Source organism: Sapajus apella, unplaced genomic scaffold, assembly GCF_009761245.1.
Source record: "Sapajus apella isolate SASKATOON/1434 unplaced genomic scaffold, GSC_monkey_1.0 scaffold31, whole genome shotgun sequence".
NCBI lineage: Eukaryota > Metazoa > Chordata > Mammalia > Primates > Cebidae > Sapajus > Sapajus apella.
Window position 1 is genome coordinate 14,122,406 of NW_022436971.1, and position 24,396 is coordinate 14,146,801.

General features: G+C 45.0%; 1 protein-coding gene across 1 annotated transcript in view; it reads right to left on the reverse strand.

The window, feature by feature from the left end:
- GREB1 (growth regulating estrogen receptor binding 1) overlaps window positions 1-17,482 on the reverse strand; it is a 159,738-nt gene extending 142,256 nt beyond the window's left edge. Inside the window, exon 1 of the mRNA XM_032294100.1 lies at window positions 17,358-17,482. The gene's annotated coding sequence lies outside the window, so the exon portion shown is untranslated. The remainder of the gene's footprint in view (window positions 1-17,357) is intronic.
- Between the last annotated feature and the right edge of the window lie 6,914 nt (window positions 17,483-24,396).

The following is a 24,396-nucleotide window of genomic DNA, read 5'->3' on the forward strand; positions in this document are numbered from 1 at the left end:
AAATAAAAAATAAATGGCTGGGCCTGGTGGCTCATGCCTGTAATCCCAGCACTTTGGGAGGCTGAGGCGGCAAAGCACCTAAGGTCAGGTGTTCGACATCAGCCTGGCCAACATGGTGAAACCCCGTCTCTACTAAAAATACAAAAATTAGCGAGATGTGGTGGTGCATCCCTATAATCCCAGCTACTCAGGAGGATGAGGCAGAAGAATTGCTTGAACCTGGGACGTGGAAGTTGCAGTGAGCCAAGATCGTGCCACTGCACTCCAGCCTGGGCAACAGACTGAGACTCCATCTCAAAAAATAAATAAATAAAAATTTCAAAAAATTAGCTGGGCATGATGGGGCATTCCTGTAATCCCAGCTACTAAGGGGCTGAAGCAGGCAAATCACTTGAACCCAGGAGGCAGAGGTTGCAGTGAGCTGAGATCACACCACTGCACTCCAGCCTGGGTGACAGAGTGAGGCTCCACCTCAAAAAAAAAAAAAAAAAAAAAAAAAAGAATACTAATCAGAAGGGGCAACAATATCATTCCAATTTTTTTTAAAGCAACAATTCTATAATGTAAAGAAATTATTTAAGAGGATATCTGATATCTGCAGATATCAAAATTTGAGTAGTAGAATGCTTACAGTAATGACATGAATACAGGTTCCTAGCAGACCCACAGGAAAGTTGTATGTACAACATGATAGCCTTTTTTGTAAAATGTGTATGTGTACATTAAAAGGATATGAAGAATCTCCCAAAATGCTAATAGTCATGTCCAGGTAAAGGAATTAGTTTTTTGTTTTGTTTTTCCATGTTTCATAAGTTTTCTGCAATTAACACATTTAGTTTTTGCGATTTGAGAAAAGCAATTTTTAATTTTTTTAATCAGATAAGTAAATCAACAAATTTTCCTCAGAAAAAAAGAGACTGATGTAAGTAGCTAATGCAAATATTATTGATCTGCTTTTGCCTGAAATTAACAGCAAAGTAGAAGCAGCTAAGCTCAGGACTCTATTCCCCATGGAGAGACCCCTTACACAGTCAGGGCAAAGGACATGGCCAGATAACAGTGTTTAGACAAGTCTTTGATGTCCTCAGCCTTCATCCCGGATGGCTGACCAGCGGAAACAAAAGATCATTCTCGTAGCACTGGCTGCAGCCGGCCTGTGTGCGCCCACCCCTTGCTGCCGGTGTTTCCCAGGCTGACCTCTGCACCCACACACAAAGGCCTCATTTGCAGCATGGTCAGCCGTGTCAAACATTCTCTCCAGATTCAGCCACTGAAAGGACATTTCCTTTTTTCCAAACCCGCTCTGTGTCTTCATGACCCAACTGGAGTGAGAACGAAGTTTTGGAATGAAACAAACAAAAAAAGACAATCTGCCTTCCACAATTAATAATCATCCTGTGTTTATGGAGATTGCAGATACATTTTACCGAACTGTGCTTTTTATGCTCCCCCTACCATGAACATGTTTGTATGATGAAGCATTTTAAAATAATAGCCATTTTTTAAAATGAAAACCCACTCTTCCAAAATTGCACTTGAGTTCCATATGTTCTCTACACAGGTTTTTAAGCAGCCAGGGGCCATATTTGGGGCTGGGGAAGACATCACAGGAGCTAACAACTGAAATTAGTCAGCAGTTCCAGTGGGTCTGCAGCTGACAGAGGAGACAAAGTGGGCGCCCAGCCCAGTCATGCCCGTGCCTACCACAAGGTCAGTTCCACCCGTGGGTCAATGTGTCCCAGATCAGTTCAGGACACCAAGTGTCACCACTCCCTCCCTGGGCAGGCAGGCTGCCCAGCTGCCCAGCAACAAAACTGCATAGGAACTCAGACTCCCAACACCAGTCCAGCTTTGCTGTCCCCTGATCCACGTCCCCACCTCACTGCCCCCCAGTTCTGACTCACAGTGTCCCGAAGCTGAGCTGTCTTCATGGTCCTCTTGAAGCCTAGACTTAGCTATGTGAATATCGGTGAACATCATAATTTATTATGCAAACTTTAGGCACTGTTGTGTCCCAATATATTTAACTTGATAAGGAAAAGCAGGAATTCTTAAAATCTTAAATACATGCAAAGGCAATCCATCGTGGGACAGATAGCTTTTTTGATAAATGGTGCTGGAACAACTGGGTATCTACAAGCAAAGAAATGAACCCTGACATAAACCTTTTACAAAACCTAAACCTTTTACAAAAATTAACTCACAATGGATCACAGACTTACATATAAAACATAAAACATTTCTGGGAAAAACAAATTTTTCATGATCTAGGCCTAGCTAAAGTTTTAAAATTTGACATCAAAAGTACAGTCCATAAAATAAAAAGTAGATACATTGGACTTCTTAAAAATTAAAATGTTTTGCTCTGCCAGGAGGTGGAAGCTACAGTGAGCTGTATTCATGGCACTGCATTCTAGCCTGGGTGACAGAGTGAGACTCTTTCTTAAAAAAAAAAAAAAGTTTTGCTCTGCAAAAGACTGTTAAGAGGATGAAAAGACAAACTACAGGATGGAAGCAAATGTTTGCAAACCACGTATAAAACAAAGGACTAGTACTTAGAATACATTTTTTTAAAATTTTTCAACACTCAATAGTATAACAAAGCAAAAGAAGCCAATTAGAAAATGGGCAAAAGACATGAAGACATGTTTTACTGAAGAGGATATACAGATGGCAATTAAGTTATGAAATAGTGTTCAGTGTCATTAGCCAATAGGAAAATACAAATTAAAACCACAATATGACATCACTACACATCTATCATAACAGCTAAAGTAAAAAACAGTAACACCATCAAACATGGCAAGGGACACAGAGAATCGGGATCCTCCTACTGCTGGTAGGAGTGTGAAATGGTACAGTCACTTTGGAAAACTCTCCTAGTTTCTTAAAAATTAAATATGCAACTAGCATAAGACCCAGCAATTGCACTCTTGGATATTTACCTCACAGAAATTACAACATATATTTACACAAAAACCTATGTTACACAAATGTTCATACTAGTGTTATTCATAATAGCCAAAAACTGGAAACAACTCAGATATCCTTCAACACGTTCATGGTTCAACAAACTGTGGTGCATCAATATCATGAAAGATAATTCGGCAATAAAAAGGAATGAACCATTGATACCTAAAAAACCTTGATGAATTTCCAGAGAATTACACTGAGTAGGAAAAAAGAAAAGCCAATCTCCAAAGGTCACATAACATATAATTCCATCTTTATAATATTTTTGAATTGACACTATAGAGACAGAGAAGAGATTGCCATTTGCCAGGAGTGGGAAAGAAAGTAACCACAGCTAGAAAAGAGCGGCACAGGCCTGGAATGGTGGTTCACGTCTATAATCCCAGTGCTTTGGGGGGCCAAGGCAGGAGGATCACTTGAGACCAGGAGCTCAAGACGAGCCCGGGCAATGAAGTGAGACCCCATCTCTACTAAAATAATGTTTTTAATTAACCAGGCATGGGAGTTTGAGGCTGCAGCAAACTATGATCATGCCACTGAATTTCAGCCTGGGCAACACGGTGAGACCCAACTCAAAAAAATAAAAGATAAAAAAAAGAGCAACATGAGGGGTCTTTATCAGGATGGAACTATTCTGTATCTTGACTGTGTCAATGCTGCCATAGTGCATGATAGTTTTGCAAGATGCTCTCGTTGGGAGCAACTGAGCATAGGGTGCACGAGACCTCCGTATTATTTCCTACAAGTGCTTGTAGATTATAAAAATTTGAGTTAAAAATTAGTAAATACTGTAGATCAGCATTTTAACGATATTCTTCTTGCTAGCAGCTTGCCATAACCCTGTGTGACCTGAGCAGCGGAGTATCCTTTCATCCAGACCTCCCCCTTGTTCGCAGACGTGTGAGGGGGTGGTGGGGTGGGGAAGGTAAGTCGCTGCTGCTGCCATTGTCTCCTGTGTGAGAAATCTCTCAGGGTATTTGCAACCTTTATACAATATTAATGGGGATTAGAAGGGAGCATCCAAGGGCCTGGTCAGAGCCAGTCTTTTTCACTCATGTAAATGACCTGAGACAAATCTAAACCGAGAGAGTTCACATCCTAACAAGGCATTTTTGTTCCCATCCATGGTGATCGAATCATTGAAAGAAGACCCTGTTGGTGACCCTAGCCCAAATCCGAAAGGCATTTGCATCCCTGTGAGCTGGGATCAGCGCACGGTGGCCAGTCCCTGATCTCTACCGATCGTGCACAGGAGGCCGAGAGTTTCTGGGAGGAAGTAACAGGCTGAGGCATCTGCTAGACTCAAGGACAGTCACAGCAGCACCTCCACCGCGTGCGGAGAGGGGAGGAGCATCATGGATATGCAGAGGCAGTTTCACAGTCAGGCAGAGCCTGGAACCCCAGACATGCCGCTTTTTGAAGCTATAACTGTCTGAACCTCTCTGAGTCTGGTTATCCTCATCTGAAAACAGGGTTGCCGTTATGTCCGTCCCAGGATTGCTGCAAAGATACAGAAGAGGAGCACCACACACAGATTCACGGAGGCACTCCGGGACACTTGGCCCTTCCTTCTCCACTCATCCGAGTTCGGAAACACTGAAAATCCCGTTCACTCAAAGAAAAGCGGCTTATCCTAACCAAGATTTGAGGGACTGGTACACACAGAGGCGAGGTGCTCAGGCCCTGGGCCCAAACTGTGTGTATCCAAACTCTTTCTGCCCCCTCCCAGGTGTGTGGCCTCAGACAAGCTATTTAACATCTGTGTGCCTCAGTTTCCCACTCTGCAAAACAAGGATGATAAAAATACCATCTACCTCCTAAGGTTGTCATGGGACTGAGTGAGTTACATGCAAAGTACTTGGCACAGTGCATGACCCTAACTTATTCTTTTAATGCATCCTTTTAGGTAACAGTTTGGTTAGAAGAAATAAGAAAATTTCCTTGAGACCATTTCTTTTCTAAATTTTGTGGAAAAACAACTGTGTTGTATGATAAAAGTACTAGGCTAAACTGAATGAAATTGCCAGTATGCTGCAATTCTGACCTACAAAAATGGCAGGTGTGTATGGTTCCATCCAGTTAGCAAATTTCTGAGCCTCCGTTTACACAGCTATAGAAGGTATATCCTAGTCCATACATTCATAGGCTGTAGCGAAGCTTAGTATTAATGTAAAATGTTGGCACAAAGTAGGGACCTAGTAAATGACAGCAGCTGGTTGTGTAAAGCCACCAATCTTCTTCCCAGTGAGATGCTCAACATGGCTTATGAGCAGTATGTCTATAGAAAGAGGCATGGCGACAAGCAGATGATGTAATAGGCCTGATTCCCCAGAAGACCAGTCAATGTCACGGGGGGAAGGGGCAGGCAGAGGAGACTCACCTCCCAAAGATCAAAGAATGACACAGAGCAACCACCATAGGAACAGAGCAGGAGGTGTGGACAGCCAGTGAAAACTGACCACCACCAGCAGTGAATACCTTTAAGGCCAGGCCTCAAAGACAGGTCATGGGTGATGATGACACTAATAAAAACAGTAATAACAAGTTGGGGGCTCTTTGCACATATGAGGCAATGGTCTAAGCACCTGACGTGTAACCCAAAGGATTTTGGCAGCCACCCCATAAGGTGCTGATTATTATAGACCCCACTTTACAGATAAAGGAACAGATCTGGAGAACATTAAGTTGCCTTCCCAAGTGTCACTGAGTTTGGATTTGACCCTGAGTCTGTAGGACTCCAGGTGACCAGCTGTTAACTACATACCCATTAGTTTAACCACTCGGATCACTTCCATTAAAAAAGATGTAGGATTATCATCATTGAAAGACAGGACAAATAAGGAAGCCAGAAGTCTGCAGCTGCATCAGGAAGGGACCTCGGATTTCCAGACCGAGGTTCCCCTCCATGAATCTCTTATGAGAGCAACTCTAGAGCAGCGTCCATAGCAATGCTTCTCAACTGTCGGCATCCATAAGATGCACCTGGGTGGCACCGGGCTCCACCATCAGGTATGCTCATTCAGAGGGTCTGGGGGCCCAAGAATGTACATTTCCATTGACTTTCCAGGTAATACTGCCACAGCCAGTCTACAAGCCACACAGGGGATCCAGAAGGTATCTGATAACCCCAACATTTCATGAGTCTCTGCGGTGACAAGTCTGGGAAGATGGCTTCAGTGTTGGGGGCACCCCCAGGTCACACTGCCCCTGCAGCCCATCTTCTCAGCCTAGCTCTGTCCAGCCTCTCTCCCACTTTGGAGTAAGACAAAAATGGGTTCCCTACCGTCTGCTGGCCGTGCCACTCAGGGCAAGTCCGTCGGCTTTTCTGCACCTCGGTTTCCCCATCTTTACAACAGGTACCACCCTCCGGCTTACCACGTAAGGAGCAAGTGAAGGAGCCCGTGTAGGGGGCCTGGGCTACAGTAACTGTTCATTTCTTCTCTCAGCTTTTCTCCATCAGATTCATTCCTCCTAAGCCCCCAAACGCACCAGCTCAAATTCTACTCTCTCTAAACTTGTCTCATGTCTGTGGCCCTTCACAAGGATAACAGCTATAGCTTCCATCTCTGTGGTTTACAAATTGCCCCCTGAGGTTAGAGTCTGCAGCTTACACCTCACGTGCCCCCTCCCATGCCCAATGCAACACCTGATGCACAGCAAACATTCAATAAGGACTTACTGGTCAAAAGAACTCACTAAATCTGCTCTCCACAATTTTGGGGAAAAAAACGCAACCTTGAAAAACATAAGCTTGTGTTAATACTGGCAAGTATAACATGCTGTATAAGGAAACCAATTCTACACAGGCTAACTCAGGGGGGCCCATTCCCCAGGACACAGACCAGTACCAGTCCATGGCCTGTTAGGAACCGGGCCACACAGCAGGAGGTGGGCAGTGAGCCAGTGAAGTTTCGTTTGTATTTACAGTTGCTCCCCATCACTCTCACCTGAGCTCCGCCTCCTAGCACATCAGTGGCGGCATGAGATTCTCACAGTAGCTCGAACCCTATTGTGAACTGCGCCTACCAGGGATCTAGGTTGCGTGCTCCTTATGAGAATCTAATGCCTGATGATTTGCCGTGGAACAGTTTCATCCTCCAGCACACCCTGTCCGTGGAAATACTGTCTTCCATGAAACTGGACCCTGGTGCCAAAAAGGCTGGGGACTGCTGGGCTAATTGAGAGAAACAAGTTCCTGTGGCATACAGTACCCACCTCAATCCCCTTCATGTCACCATTTCCACGGCCTATGGACAACATTAAGTCAGGACTTGCTGTATAACTAAGTTGGAAAGCAGACAGTTGGGGTGCCTACTCACGGTGTCTTTATTGATGGGTTCATACAAGCAATCATCTTGGGACAACTGCCCAAGGCCAGCAGCTGGCATCAGCCCTTCCTGGAATTTGGGCTCTGCTTCCTGACAGGGTATCTCCAGCTGCTGAGCCTCAGCTCCCATTGTTTAAACCTAGTCTTGCTGATTTGTGTCATTCTTGTCTGTTCTCTGAGCCAGCTGTGGCCTGCCCCAGCTAAGGAGCCATTTTCCTAGGGCACACCCTCGGTGGGTTAGGCACTGGCTGGCACAACTGCCTTGGAGACTCTTGCTGGCCCCGCAGGCACTTGGGGTCGCCTTCTCATTGCAGTTCCCTCCCCAGGGGGCCTGCAGTGTGAGGTCTGAAGGGGGCTGCCCTGGGGTACAGTCCAGATGAAAAACCATTTTCCTTGAAACAAACCTTTACCCTTTTCTCTTCCCTTACATTGATTCTGGCAAACTTGATTCCCACTGTCTCCATTCCCATGCATGGACTCACAGGCCCCAGTGAGTGGGAACTCAGCTCAGGGGGTACCCAGGTCAGTGTCTCATGGAAACCCACCCCTCATCTTAAACTTCTCATGGCAGGGAATGAGCCTCTGCCGTGTGAAGTCGGCTCCAGATCTCAGACTGCGATAACACAGCTGAGCTCCCAATTTATCATGTTCCTTTTGGGGAAACTGCATACATATGGCCAGGAGTACAGCAGACTGGGTTTTCAATGGCTGACCAAGAAACAAACCAACCAACAAACATTTCTTGACGGAGCATACTGAGGGTCTGGAGAAGAAAGGATGAGGGATGTTTTCGTCGTAACTTAAGGTACAGTTGCTTCTAGCAAGTGGGGTGGGCATGAAGGGGGAGCCCACTCAGGCCTGGCATGTCCAAGATGATGCTCCAGTGCTAGGTCAACAATCCCAGAGTAAAGTACAACATTCAATGACCATGTAAACAATGCATGGTGGCCAGGCAGAGAGTCAACCAGCCAGCTGGAAGGGTTACAGGGAACCCAAGGAAGAGGACCGTGAAATCGACAGCACCCAAGGGATCTGCCCAAAGAAGTGGGAACCAGTCACCAAGTCAGGGCACAGTCACTGGAAGTCGCTGACAGAGGCTGGAACAGAGGTGCCCGGGCCTCACATACACAGTGTATTGGAGCACTAAACCCATCGGCAGAAGGGTAGTTAGCAGAAGTGGGCACAGGGAGCCAACCACTGCAACAAGGCAGAAACAGGGCATCCAAATATGTCAATGAGCTCTTGGTGAAGAGGAAAATCAGAAGAAAACTGGCTGCTGAGCCTGGAACTAGAGGGTCAAGCTACTTACGGCCTCTGGCCTCACTCCTGGGAACCAGAAGGAGAGGGTGCTAATGTTTACTTGAGACCTACTACATGCCAAGAACACCTTCCATGAACAAAATATTCAATCTTATGAAAATTCTGGGAAAGTGTTATTGGCATTATCAGATGAGTAAGTGGAGGTATAAGAAGGTGGAATAACTCTTCCAAGTCTCAGCTAGAGACAAAACATGCTTCTAATGTCTGATTTCAGTCAAATCATATTCCATTCTGAGCTCAAAGGTTAGGATTAGGCCATTGACCCTACTCTCAGACTTACTTCTAAAAACCTTTAGTAAGCTTTTTAGTGACTTAGCCCATTTCTTTAGCTTTTACTCAGGCTTCTAATAAGTCATTCTTCTGATAACATTGACAGGATTTGGACATTTTACCAAAGAAGCTGTATTAAAAGTAAGAAAACAAAAATTAAGCACACTAATATGCAGACATTATTTTAAGGTTCTAAATCATGAAAAAAGTAGATACAGAAATTTATATCATGCCAGGAAATGATTAAAACAGTGCTATTCTGATCCATTTCTTCTTAATGCTTGGAATATAATGTAAGCAGAGAAAATGCAAACCTGTGCAACTGAACCACAGAAAATACATACCAGAGCAAATCAGAGCCACAGTGGGGTATCTCTTCACCCACTAGAATGGCTATCACCAAAAGACAACAGTAGCTGCTACACACAAGGATATGGAGAAATTAGAACCCCCATACAGTGCTGGTAGATATGTAAAATGGTACAGCTAATTTGGAAATCAGCTTGGCGGTTCCTCCAAAGTTAACTTAGAGTTCCCCTAGGACCCAGCAATTCTACTCCTAAAGTAAATACCCAAGAGAATTAAAAACACATTTCCAAGGCTGAGTGTGATGGCTCACGCCTGTAATCCCAACACTTCAGGAGGCCAAAGTAGACAGATCACCTGAGGTCAGGAGTTCAAGACCAACCTGGCCAACATGGCAAAACCCCATCTCTACTAAAAATACAAAAATTAGCCAGGCATGGTGGTATGCATCTGTAATCCCAGCTACTCGGGAGGCTGAGACAGGAGAATCGCTTGAACCTGGGAGGCAGAGGTTGCATTGAGCCAAGATCACGCCACCACACTCCAGCCTGGGCAACAAACTGAGACTCTGTCTCAAAAAAAAAAAAAAAGACAAACACATGTCCATACCAAAAATTTGTATATGAATATTACTAAAAGCATTATTCGTAATAGCCAATAATTGGAAATAACCCAAACGTCCATCAGACTAATGAATGAATAAATAAAATGTGTCTATCCATATAATGGAATATTATTCAGCCATATAAAGAAAGGAAATTCTGATACATGCTACAACATGGTAAAACCTTGAAAACACAAGCTAAGTGAAAGAAGATTGACATAAAAGACCACATATTATATGGTTCCATTTACATGAAATATCCAGAATAGGCAAATCTGCCATAGAGGCAAATGGCAAAATCATGGTGGTCAGGGACTAGGAGAAGGGGATGCAGGCAATGACAGCTAATAGGTCTGGGGCTTCTTTCTGGGGTAACGAAAATGTTCTCGAATTAGATCATAGTGATAGTAGTACAACTCTGTGAATATATTTAAAGGCATTGAATTGTATACTCTAAAAAGGCAAATTTTGTAGCATGCAAATTGTAAATTTGTATTACAATTATACATACTATATATAATATGTAGTAACATTATATATTATGTACACAATATATAATTATATCATAATATATAATTATATATTATAATTACAATATTATGTCATATATCTAGTAATATATTATAATGTTATTGTACTACAATTATAATATATAGTATATATAATATGCTACATATATATTATACAATATATATTTTTTAATGTACTGGGAAAAAAAAGACCAGAAGGATATACACTTGGGAAGGTATTAATCCTGGTAGTATTTATGCAGTGGGTATTTCTTTTCTCTTGGTGGTTCTGACATTCAGATACTATTCGGCCTTAACAAGCCATGTCTGAGCCTGTTCCTCATCTATAAAACAGAAATAATAATACCAACTTTGCTGAGTTGTAAAGAGAGTGGCAATTCACCTAACATACTTTTACATGGTAGACTCTCAAGACGTGGTGGCTCTAATAGCAATAGTTTTTCAGCTACCTCTTGAATCTGAAAGGCAAAGGAGTAAAAGGAATTTACATTGATGAACTAATCTCATATGCATGAGCCCCGTATTTTATTCTTCTCTTTTATTGCCTCCATAGTTCTCTGCAGAGTCTAAGACATTGCTAAGCACATAATAGAATACTGTTCTTTGAGAAATATGAAATGAAATGATCCTTTGTCTCAAGTTCTCCTACATTTGGGAGCAAGACTTAAGAGCAGAATTCCTTTGTCCCCCACCGTGAGATGGAGTCTTGCTCTCTCTCCCAGGCTGGAGGGCACTGGCACAATCTCAGCTACCGCAACCTCTGCTCCCCGGGTTTAAGCAATTCTCCTACCTCAGCCTCCCAAGTGGCTGGGATTACAGGTGTGTGCCCCCATACCTGGCTAATTTTTGTATTTTTAGTACAGATGGGGTTTTACCAGGTTGACCAGGCTGGTCTGCAAACCCCTGACCTCGTGATCTGCCTGCCTCAGCCTCCCAAATTGCTGGGATTACACTGTGCCTGGCCCAGAGTAGAATTCCTAATTGTTCTCTAATTGTTCCTACCAATATTAAGCTTGGCATTCTCTATCCAGAGCTCCGTAAGTTCCCCAAAGAACAAAAGCTCATTTATTCATCAGGTATTTACTGAGTACCTACTATGGGCCAGCCATTGTACTGGGTGCTGGAGTACAAGAGTGACCAAAAGTGATCTGATAGCACATGTCATATACTGGCAGGAGACCCAGATGTCAAACAAATAAATATGTCACTGCAAATGTGGTGTGTCATATGACGTGCTTCTCAATTTTTTTTTAATGAAAACCGCCTACATATGCCCCAATTCAGATAGATTTTATCCAGTAATTTCTTTCCCAATTTTTGTGGGGGGTTTTGTTTGTTTTGTTTTGTTGTTTGTTTGTTTGTTTTTGAGACGGAGTTTCACTCTTGTTGCTGAGGCTGGAGTGCAATGGTGCAGGCTTGGCTCACTGCAACCTCTCCCTCCTGGATTCAAGCAATTCTCCTGCCTCAGCCTCCCAAGAAACTGAGATTACATGAGCCCGCCACCACGCCTGGCTAATTTTGTATTTTCAGTAGAGATGGGGTTTCACCATGTCGGCCAGGCTGATCTCAAACTCCTGGCCTCATCCTCTTTCCCAAATCTTTATGAATCAAGAACACATAACTATCAATCAGAGTTCCTGATCAACAAAAGACCTCACCGTCATTCCACAGCCAATATCATTCTGCACAGAAGGAAGAAGTCTGACATTTGGTTGACTTACAGAGCTGCAAGCAGATAAATGCACTTTCCAGGACCTCTCATTTCTGTTGTTTTTATTTTAAAAGCTTACAGAATCCTCGGACACCTTCATGGATTTGTGGTTCTCAAGGTTGAGTGCCCATCAGAGACCACTGGTGGGACTCACTAAACCACAGACTGCAGGTTACCACCCCCAGAGTTTCCAAGTTGGTCTAGGGAGGGGCCAGAGAATCTGCATTTTGTACAAGTTCCCTGATGACGCTGATGCTGGTTCAGGTAGCTGTAGAATTCGAGAACCACCACAGCAGAAAGGCAGAGCATATGCTTCAGTAAAGTCAATGTCAGAAGGAAGCTTTTAAGTTACCTAGGCCAACCTCCTCAAGCGGCAGATGAGAACCTGAGTCCCAAAAGGAGAACCCTTCTGTCTAGGTCGAAACTGAACAAGGATGGCAGGTCCCTAACTCCCAGGTCACCAGTTTTCCGGTACACAACCTCCCAGCCAGCCCACCTCCTTTTCTTGAGCCCTGGAAGACATCCTTTCCCATTGGATTCTGATGTAAATTTGTGGTCAAGAATGCCAGGGGCAGAAAATTATATCATGTCTTGGATTTACTTTAAAGTGATCCAAAATGGTTGTGGTGTGGAGAGAGGAAAGGCAAGAAACAAAATTGACAAAATCTTGACAATTGCTGAAGTTGAATGATGAAAACAGAGGTTCAAGATACTCATCTTTCTCCTTTTGCACACGTTTGAAATTTTCCATAATCAAAAAAGTCATGGGAATCAGTTAAATCAAGATTTATCATTGCACATTTCTGAAGGGCTTGGTCTCTCACACTACCCCTAAAATATACCCTCTCCCTCAGAAAAACAGTGTGTTTTGAACATCTGTGGCTTGCCAAGCCTTGGCTGGGCACTCGAGGGATACAGACAAAACTAAGACATAAATGTCTCTTCCCAAGAAGCCCATAATTTGATGGCATCAATAAAATACAGCCGTTTTGCTACAGGTGGAACGGTGGCATAAGAGGCAGTTAAGAGCCAGCTAGCTTATTCCCACTGAGATCAAGAGGACTGAGGCAAGGCTTCATCTCTTTTCATCTCACGTCCCTGAAGTTCAGCATTTTTGTCACTTCCTAAGAGTAGTCAAGTTTGAGAAATGTGTACTACCATCAATCAATGACATTTTATCAAAATAGAAAGAACATTAAAAGCACAAATGATAGGCAAAGCTCAAGCATCCACTAGAGAAATAGTTGAATTATAATTTATCAACGCAATAGACTATAAAATTGTGATTTAAAATGACAATGTCAAGAAATACTGATACCGAAACAGGCAATGTCCACAATAAATTACATTAAAATGAGATATAAAATTATATAATTTTAACTAACTTCTAGAAGCATCTAGAATTTCATTTTTATAACAGGAAAAAATACACGACAGTGTTCAGAGTAATTATATCTAAATCATAGATTTCTGTGGGGCTTTTTTGTTTTGTTTTGTTTTGTTTTTGAGATGGAGTTTTGCTCTTGTCACCCAGGATAGAGTGCAATGGCGCCATCTCAGCTCGCTGCAACCTCCAACTCCAGGTTCAAGTGGTTCTCCTACCTCAGCCTCCCAAGTAACTGGGACTACAGGAATATGCTACCACGCCTGGCTAATTTTTGTGTTTTTAGTAGAGACGGGGTTTCACCACGTTGGCCAGGCTGGTCTCAAACTCCTGACCTCAGGTGATACACCCGCCTCAACCTCCCAAAGTGCTGGGATTACAGGCATAGCCATGGCATCCAGCTGTTTTTTGTTTTTGTTTTTTTTAACTCTTCTGTATTTTCTTAAATTTTATTTCACAAATATATATTACTTCTATGAGAGCCTCCCCCTGCCTTTTTAGTGCAATTAGCTTTAAAGTACTACCATTAGATGGCCTATAATCCAGCACTCTGGGAGGCAGAGACAGGAGGATTACTTGAGGCCAGGAGTTTAAGACCAGCTTGGGAAACATAGTGACAACTCATCTCTACAAAAATAAAAATTAAAACTAAATTTTTTGGCCGGGCACGGTGGCTCACGCCTGTAATCCCAGCACTTTGGGAGGCCGAGGCGGGTAGATCACGAGGTCAAGAGATCGAGACCATCCTGGTCGACATGGTGAAACCCTGTCTCTACTAAAACTACAAAAAATTAGCTGGGCATGGTGGCGCGTGCCTGTAATCCCAGCTGCTCAGGAGGCTGAGGCAGGAGAATTGCCTGGACCCAGGAGGCGGAGGTTGCGGTGAGCCGAGATCGCGCCATTTCACTCCAGCCTGGGTAACAAGAGCAAAAACTCTGTCTCAAATAAAAAAAAAAAAAAAAACCTAAATTTTTTAAAAAGTACTACAATTTATGTGCATGTCCAGAAACTAAACCAATAGCTAAGACTCCCCATTAAGCAGTGTAATTGCTGAGAGGGTTAACTGCCTGGAATCACTATGAAGGAATTAGAGGTGCCCCTGGACGCTCTGGAATAGGTAGCCCAGAGTTCTATGAACTGCCCAAAGTCAGCCCTAACTTAGGTCCATTGTCCCCTCAAAAGCTCTAACTGCTTCCTTTCCAAGTCTAGAACAGAGAATGCTAGGAGGGGAAAGGTGAGATGACTGAAAGCAAGTTCCCTTCACCAGTTACAGGAAGACAAGCCCATCCCGCAGCCGTTCCTTTAAATGTCCCAGTCATTCTCACTCCTGATTATGGTGCATGGGCATGGGCAGCATTCTCGGGGCTTGTCCTCTCCCTTCGTGTTACACTTATCTTTTTCCCATTCTGATTTTCTAACCATTCATTAGCTCCACTTTGAAATTGCCTCAGAACACTCTGGAATCTCTAAATAATTCAAATTTTGAATCCCCAAAGTGGACCCAGTTTTCTTTAAAAGGGGGTTTCTAATGCCAAGTAAAATGGTATGGTATAGAATGAACATCTATAATGCCACAGGCATTCAATAAATTGCTTACTAAATGAAAGAAACAGTGATCGACTTCATACCAAGCATAGAATCCTTTTAGACAGGCTGTTTGAGATCAAAACGTCTCCTATTGAAAGTGACAAGGGGTAAATATAGATGATTCAAATGTAGCTTCTGGCTGGGTGTGGTGGCTCACACCTGTAATCCCAGCACTTTGGGAGGCTGAGGCAGGTGGATAACGAGACCAGCCTGGCCAACATGGTGAAACGTTGTCTCTACTAAAAATACAAAAATTAGCTGGGCATGGTGGTACATACCTGGAACCCTAGCTACTCAGGAGGCTGAGGCACAAGAATCACTTGAACCCAGGAGGCAGAGGTTGGCAGTGAGCTGAGATTGTGCCACTATACTCCAACTTGGGTAAAAGAGCAAGACTCTGTCTCAAAAACTATATATAAATAAAAATAATATAAATAAAATAAATGTTGCTTCTAATTACCTACCCAGGTAATGATCTAATTGGCTATCTTCATGAATCAGGATCATTTTAAACCACCAATAAACCATTTAAACCATCTGCAATAACAAGAAAGGCCAAGATGGAATTCAGTTTCAGCCTGAGCTTTTTTTACCCACTGCTCTGTGCAGTGGAGTGTAGTGGCACGATTGTAACTCACTGCAGCCTCTAACCCCTGGACTCAAGTGACCCTCTGGCTTAGGTGCCAAGTAGCGAGGACTACAGGCATGTGCCATCGTGCCCTGCTAATTATTTTCTTTCTTTCTTTCTTTTTTAAGAGATGGGAGTCTCACTATGTTGCCCAGGCTAGTCTTGAGCTCTTGGCCTCAAGCTGTCTTCTGGCCTCAGCCTCCCAAGAAGCTGGAATTCCGACTGTGAGCTGTGCCTAGCTCCCGAGTTTACTTCATACGCAAAAAAGAATGCTTGTCCCTGAAAGTACAGCAGAACACCTCGTGCACTGCAGCTGGGAACTGAAATGCCACAGATCACATTGCAAACTTTTAATGAACCAGATTTGGGCATGAGAAAAGACCTGTAGAAAAATTTTCTCACCTGTCTTGCTCCGTTTAATTGTTTCACATTTAAATTTGGTTTCTGTTTCCCAGAAACAAACTTTTCTGAGAAAGCACTCAGAAACAGTGGTCTGGAAACAATGGATTGCTTATGAACAATTCTGCAAAGCTGCCCAGAGATTTAAGAAATCCTAAAAGGATAGAGACGTGGAATTCTAATTGGCCTTTATAGCTCCCAATAACATTTTCCTACAAAGTGCTACAAACCAGGCAGCATGACCACAGCATTTATAGACGACGAAGCTCAGAATCCCCTTGTCTAATTCCCAGGTTAAATGCAGAAATTAAAGTGCTCTCACTGGGAATAAGGGAGTGTTTACTCAAGCTAAATTTACACATTTATTGTTTTAAAGGGATAATAAAAAGTCTTTCAAGTCCTAAAGTAACACTTAACTCTCTAATAAAAGTTTATTAAAGAAAAGCTTCAGTATACAAAGTAAGTAGCAGTTCTTTTTTGCAGGTCCTCAAGACCAGGGATCAAAAGAGAGTTGACAGCAAAATGGCCGGGCGTCCCTCTGCACGAATGGTGGCTCTCCCGGTCTCCAACCGCCGGCGCCCCGGTGGCCGGGCCACACACACACACACACACACACACACACACACACACACCCCTTCTTGTACTTCTGGGAAGCAGCCTTTGTTCCCAGGACCTAAACTGGGATCCAGTTAGGAAGCCCCCACCTCCCCTGAACCCTCGTCTTCAAGTGCAGGAGCCCCTAAACCAACGTCCCAGGGCCACTCAGGAAAGATGCCCCAAAATTTTCTCCCGGGTCCCAAGTGCTGGGGACATGTGGCTGCCACTCTAGGCTCCAGACAGTCTCCGTAAACACACAGACAGAGTCAGATAAACACAAGCCCTTGCAATACCATTATCACCGTCGCCGTTCACAGCTCCCGCCTACCCAGCGCTCACCATGTGCCAAACGTGCCAAACGCCAGGCGCCTCGCGTGCTCTCTCACACACACGGCCGCGCGCGCGCACACGCACCCATACACGCGCACACTCACGCGCACACACGCACGCCTATACACGCACACACATGCACGCACGCACACACATGCACACGCAAGCGCACACACGCACGCACTCGCGCACGGCAGCGGCACTACCCAGGTCCCCACACGCTCCCAGGGCCGACCCCGGATACCTCCCACCTCCTTCCCGCGACCAGGGCCAGGAACGGCCCGCGTCTGGCGGGGCGCCTCTTCCCTGCCGGGCGCCAAGCACCCCCCGCCCCCCGAGCAGAGCGCCCAACAACCCCGCGCCCGCGGCCGCCCGGCGGAACCGCGCCTACCTCGGGCCCTTTGTCCTGTCGCCGCTGCCCCGCTCCCGACCGCCCGCCGCCGATAGAGGCCAGCCCAGCCTCCAGGCAGCGCTGGCGGCCGCAGAGCCCGGTCCCGCACCCGGCCCCGGCCCCGGCCCTGGCCCCGGACGGGGCGCGGGGCGCTCGGCAAAGCCCGGATCTCCGGAGCCGCGGCCGGCGCGGAGGACTCGACCCCTGACACCGGCCGCCCCCTGTGGTCCACTTCTCCGGGTCTTCGGGGCGGCCGAGCCCACCGCCCGGCCCTCCTCCGCGGCCGCCCCAGGACCTCCGCCTGGGAAGGGTCGGAGGAGGGCGCTGGCCCGGCACCCCCAGCGGCGCCCGGCGGGGGGCGCAGGTGGCAGGGACAGAGGGGAGCCCCCGCGCACTCCCACCCGGGTTCGCGCCCCGGGCCTGGAACCCCAGTTTTATCCTGACCCGCCCTCCCTCGTTCCCAACAAAGACGCGCTCCCCGCTCCCGCGCCCCAGGGAAGGTCGCCGTGCGGGGCCGCCCTGCCCTCTGGTCCTGCCCTGGCGGCTGCCGGGTCCCACTCCGCGCCCACCTGCGTGGGTTCAGAAAGATGGTAGGAACCTCGCACCTGAGCGCCAGCCCCGGGCTCCGTGCCAAGTCTGCGCTCGGCGGTGCCGCGTCCTCCTCCTTTTCCCGAGGCCGCCCTCCCTGCAACGGCCCCGTCCCACCCCCGGGCCCACGCACCCCGACATTCCTGCGGGGCCACACTGGACGCCCCCTCCGGGCACAGGGCACTTAGCAGGGAAGAAGATCTGGACAGAGGTTGGGAGACCCCTCGGAGGACCGAGGTCATTTTGTCGCTTGGGAACGCAGGCGCCCAGACGGGACGCGGCATGGCTGTGAGGCTGCGGGAGTGGAGCCCAGGCCTCCCGAAAACTGCACCGCAAGGGCCCCCGGCCCCGCACGCTCGGCGACCCGGACTGAGCCCGACCGAGCGGGGTCACCGCGGCGCCCACGGTCCTCTCCCCAGCGCCGCCGAGCGCTCAAGCCGCGGGAGATGGGGGCACCCAGTCCCCAACAGCCGAGGTCGGCGAGCGTCCCGGCCTGAGATCAACAGAGGAAGAGGAAGATTCTGGAACTATGGGCCCCTGCGGGTGGAACCCGGCCAGCTTTTCCTGGTGACAGGTCGGAAAAAAAATGAGTGAAGGAAGGAAGAAATAAACGAACCTCAGATGAGTCCCTGCAAACCTCACTGGCGGCTGCTGCTGAGGTGGCCCCCAGGGACGAGCACGGGGCAGAAGTAAAACTGGAGGAAGCTGAGACAAGAAACAAAGAAAATTCGAGATCCTTCTTTTCTTTTCTTTCTTTCTCTCTCTTTTTCTTTCTCTTTCTTTCTTTCTTTCCTCACTGTCTCTCTTTTGTGTGTGTGTGTGTGTGTGTGTGTGTGTGTGTGTGTGTGTGTGAAACACAGGCCCCTGTGTTTTCAGGAGGCAGCCAGAAACAGAACTGGACTCAGGAAACCAGCCCTGGGCCCCCTGCTGCTCACCGCTAGGACCCCTAGTGAGGCCTTAGGCCTAACAACCACTGTCTTTGAAAACGCCCTGAAAACTCACAGTTTACAAATCTGGACTGGGTGGTTAAACAATAAAAGCAGGGAGTGAGGTTTAGGCCCCAGCACCTGCCAGCACTCTGCAGGTTCTCAGTGAAAGAGCAGCCTGGGTGAATCCCTGCAGCTCGCCGTTCTTTGATTGGCAGCACCATCATTTTCCTTTTCTCCTTATGAAATAGCTCAAACACCCACGTTTGACTTTTCTCATTGTGAAATTTTCAAACACACGCTAAACTAAGAGAGTAACCTAAAGAGCCCATGTGCTCAAGAACCAGCCAATCCTAACATCGTGCCACACTTGCTTCAACTGTTTATATAAGACATGAATATTGCAAACAGCGGAAGCCTTCCTCAGGTCACCCTGGTACTCTTCCAAAGCATCCCATTCCTGTTTTTATGCTATTACTGCATATGCATGTGTTCATACATCATATAGAGAATTTTTATCGGCTTTACAACTTCCCGCGTGTCACCATCCTATTTCATTCTGAAACTCGGTCAGTTTGTCTTGATTTGCTTAAGATTATAAGATCCATCTTATCATATATATAGCTCTAGTTTATTCATTTTAACTATTAAATAGTATTCCGTTGTATGAGTTGGGCACAAGTCATACATACATTCTTCTGTTGAGATTATAAACCACACTGCAGTAAACATTCTGGAACTGCATTTATCTTTCTAGGGTATAGCTCATCTCATTTCAGCCACTCTAGTAAAAACATGTGCAGAATAAGATGTTGAATTAACTAACATTAGCCCAAATGTCCACTCCATGGTTTGGATTAGTTACTGTAACTGCTAAACCAATAATCACTGTGAAAAATGCCCTTATACTTTTTTCTCTTTATGTTTTGACAGCTTATGTCTTACCAGGCAGATGAAATCCCATAGAACAGAGGTCAGCAAATTTTTCTTAAATGGCAAGAGGTCGATGTTTTAGTCAATGCCTTCTAGGAGGCAGAATTGAGGTTTCTATAACCATTTAAAATGTAACTTCATTGTTTTCTTTCTTTTTTTTTTTTTTTTAGAGATGAGGGTCTCACTCTGTCACCAGGCTGGTCTGGAACTCCTGGCCTCAAGTAATTGTCCTGCCTCAGTCTCCCAAAGTGCTGGGGTTACAGGTAAGAGGCACTGCTCCCCCCCTAAAGGTAACCTTTTAAGAATGTAAAAAGTATACCTATTGGCTCATGGACTATCAAACAAAAATAAAAAGCAAAAAGTAGTCAACTGAGTAGATTTGGCCCCGGGCTATAGTTCATTTTCCCACTCCTGCTATAGAAGAATTCATTCCAAAAATGAATTCCTTTCTTTAAATAGGTGATCACTTTCAACCGTGACAAAAGTGTAATTTGGTTCAACAGAAGAATCAAAGTGAATATGATGTTACTCTGAGGGAAAAATTTCTGGGAAGATGTCCCATACCTTAACTAGTTAATACAATGACTTTGACAGAAACAATTTAATCCTATTTTTGAAGATCTATAATGAATTTTAGAAATGCGTAAAGTCCTACCAACTAAGAATTCATTAGTTGGTAGAACTAATTAAGTTAGTTCTTTTCTCAACTAAGAAAAGCAATGAAATTCGATGAAAAAGTTGTTTATTATTTTCTTATTTAATGAATCATCTCCCTGCTTCTAGTTCATTGATTTAAATGCCAGCATCACAAGTACAAATGATTAGATTTGTTTTTCCTGGAACCTGACCCTTATTTTATGTCTTGATTGAACTTGAACCAAAACTTGGAAAAGTAATTTCAAAATATTTTCTCAAATGAGCTGAATTTGCCTGGTTTCAAGTGTTGACAAGAATGAGGCCAAGCTAAAACACTTTGATGGCCAAGCTGTAACTTGCGAAGGAGTCATCTCTCTCCAAGCCGGTTGAATAAGCAGAGGCCTTCCCCAAAAACGGCAGTGTGGGCAAGGCAGTTAGATGTGGCTCTCTTCTGCCCTTTGTGTCTTTGCCAGCATTATCCTAAAGAATATCTCTCTCCGAAGGGCACGGTGACTCACCCCTGTAACTGCAGCACTTTCAGAGGCAAAGGCAGGTGGATCACCTGAGGTTGGGGGTTTGAGACCAGCCTGACCAAGATGGAAAACCCTGTCTCTACTAAAAATACAAAATTAGCCAGGCATGATGGCGCATACCTGTAATCCCAGATACCTGGGAGGCTGAGGCAGGAGAATCACTTGAACTCGGGAGGTGGAAGCTGCTGTGAGCTGAGATCGCACCATTGCACTCCAGCCTGGGTAACAAGAGCAAAACTTGGTCTCAAAAAAAAAAAAAAGAATATCCCTCTCTCTCTCTCTCTCTCTCTCTCACACACACACACACACACACACACACACACACACATTCTTCTCTCCCTCACACATATACATCCTCACACACTTTCTCCCTTATATGTCTGCACATGTGCTATGCATGTTGATTTCTTACACATATGTACTTCCTTAAATGCATGCAGTACTCATGCTCCGAGCAAACACACAGCTCTTTTTCACATATAATCCACACTCTCACCCAAACGCAGGCCTTGTCACACAAACAGTTCTCTGCTGGATACATGTGTCCTCTTTGCACCTACACTTCTGTTTTGTGCAGACCCAACTCTTCTCATACCTTTTTCCTTGACCATACACACATTTTCACACCCCCCACGCAGCTTGCTTAAATCATCCCAAAATGTGGATAAGAAGGTGTATTCATTTGCTAGGGCTGCCATAACAAACGGAGGGGCTTAAACTATAGGAATCTGTTGTCTCACATCCAGAGGCTAGAAGCCTAGCATCAAGACGACAGCAGGTTGGTTCCTTCTCATGGCTGGGAGGGGAGGATCTGTCCCAGGCTCCTCTTCTTGGCTTGTAAATGGCCTTCTCCCTGTGTCTCTTCATTGTCTTCACTCTATGCAAATCTTTTTTTTTTTTAAAGTGAGTCTTACTCTGTCGCCCTGGAGTGCAGTGCCATGATCTCAGTTCACTGCAACCTTCACCTCCCAGGTTCAAGTGATTCTCCTGCCTCAGCCTCCTGAGTAGCTGGGATTACAGGCATGCACCACCATGCCCGGCTAATTGGGGTTTTCACCATGCTGGCCAGGTTGGTCTCGAACTCCTGACCTCAGCTGATCCACCTGCCACGGCCTCCCGAAGTGCTGGGATTAAAGGCATGAGCCACCGCGCCCAGCCCTTCTACGCAAATCTGTGTCCAAATTTCCTCTTGTTATAAAGACACACCAGTCATTTTGGACAGGACGCACCCTAATGACATCATTTAGTTTGACTACCTCTGAAAAGATCCTATCTCCAAATAAGGTCACATCCTGAGGTACCAGTTAGGACTGCAACATATATATTTTTGGAAGGGTCGTGGCACCAGCAGGACACAGTTTGACGCATAGCAGTAAGGTTCGGGTCTGGCTTGTTTCTGCGTGAGGTTTAGATCAGAAATACTAAACCCCATCTTGATCAGTAGTAAATCTGAAGCCTAGATGTGGTAGTTCCTCACTGGAAACCTTGAACTCAAATTCGACTTCTCTCCTCTCCCCTCCACTTCACCCGGAGCTTATCAGGGATATTGGCCACCCAAAATTCAAGGGCTCTATTCAATGGGCTCCCTAAGGTGAAAGCACTCCACCTGGTGGACAGCACTTTGAATTCACTACATATCCGCAAATGATAGAGAAGCTGGTAACAGCACTACCCGATGCATCTTGGTTGACATTCTTGTATATACACTATCAAGTTCAACTTAATAAATTGCTAATGAGTATGCATGTTTGTATGTTCTGCATACTGAACATGGGTATATACTGTATATACCCGTGTATTTATGTGTGTATGTCTACATATATTAGTGTTTATGTATGTGTATGTACAATGCAATTATCTCCTGTCATTCTTTGAATGTCAAATTTTGTTTTAATATCTAAATAAAATCAAATAAGCTCTCAATTTCAAAAAAAATGTTAGATAAATAAGATGGGAAGGAATCAGGGGCAAAATGAATTTGATGCAACCAATATAGTTTATGAAACTAGAGTTTCATAAACTATAGTTTATAATGCATGGGGTAGTGCATGGGATGTGAACATTTAAGAAGAACATTTCATAATCAAGAAGACATTATCAAACAAACTAAATAGTATTTGCATAGAATTCAAGAATAGAAGGTAGTAATTCACCTTCTGATGGAGCTTTCTTTAAAAGTCTGGGTGTAGTGTGGGTGCACACGAAACCTGGGCCCCGATAACCAAAGAATATGAAATTACATAAATGTTTGAATGAGAAGATACTCTGTTGTTCTAATAACATGTGCAGAAATACATCTTTCTGTCAGGTGTGCAGCAATATTTAGGGACCACCTTCCTAATTTCTTATGGCAGTTACAGAACAAATTACATAGGACAAGAAAACACAAAGGGTAGAAACAATATCACAGTGGATATTGTGTTGGTACCCACCACACTTAACCTCATCACCTGATTTCTCTTTCTTTCTCCAAAGAACACCCCTTGGGAGTTCATTCCTTAAGGCATGTGATAGTATGTAATATCCACCAGGTACGTTATATACATTTTTTTTGTTTGTTGTTTTTTGAGACAGGGTCTTACTCTGTTGCCCAGGCAGGAGTGCAGTGGTGCCATCATGGCTCACTGCAGCCTTGGTCTCCTGGGCTCAGTAGATCCTGCCACCTCAGCTTCCCAAGTAGCTAATTTGAATCAACAGTATTTAAACAATACTAAAAAAAAACTTATTATTCAGCATACAATCCAAGCAGGAGGAAAAATAGAAGTTGCTAAACTTACCAATAATTTGATAGTGCTGAATCAAAACAAAATCCATTGTAATATTTACCAACAAGATTTAAGACAAATTATTGCATTTTGTCATCATGTTTTGCTTTAGAGTTCATATTTCAAAGTCAGCATTCTTAAGATTCTTTTTTCCAAATTCGATTTAGTTCTTTACAATGTAATACACACATTGACAGTGAAACATCGTTATTGTCATTTGTCCAGGTTGCTGGGGTCATCGAGGTACCTACAGAGAGGAAACTGGGATGCTAGCTTCAGCTGGGGGTCCAGGGAAGGCGTCCCCGAAGGAATGATGTCTAAAATGAGGATAAGGAGTTTGCTAGAGGAAGCAGCAAAGTGATAATGTTTTCGGCAAAGAAAACATGAGAAGACTCAGTAGTGAGGAAAAGCTTTTGAGGAATTGAGTGAATATTAGTGTGACTGGAGCAGAGAGAGCGCAATGCACCAAGTAGTCCATGATAAGGCGGTGGTCAGGGGCTCCTGAGTGTTCAGAAACAGATCCAGCCCTCGAGCCACCTGCAGTGTGATGCGGAGGCCGCCAGGCAGGCAAGCGGCCAGTTTACAGGGAAAATACTAACACGGAGTATGAAACGCAGCACACAACAGATTTCAATCAGAGGACAGGTGAGGTCAGATC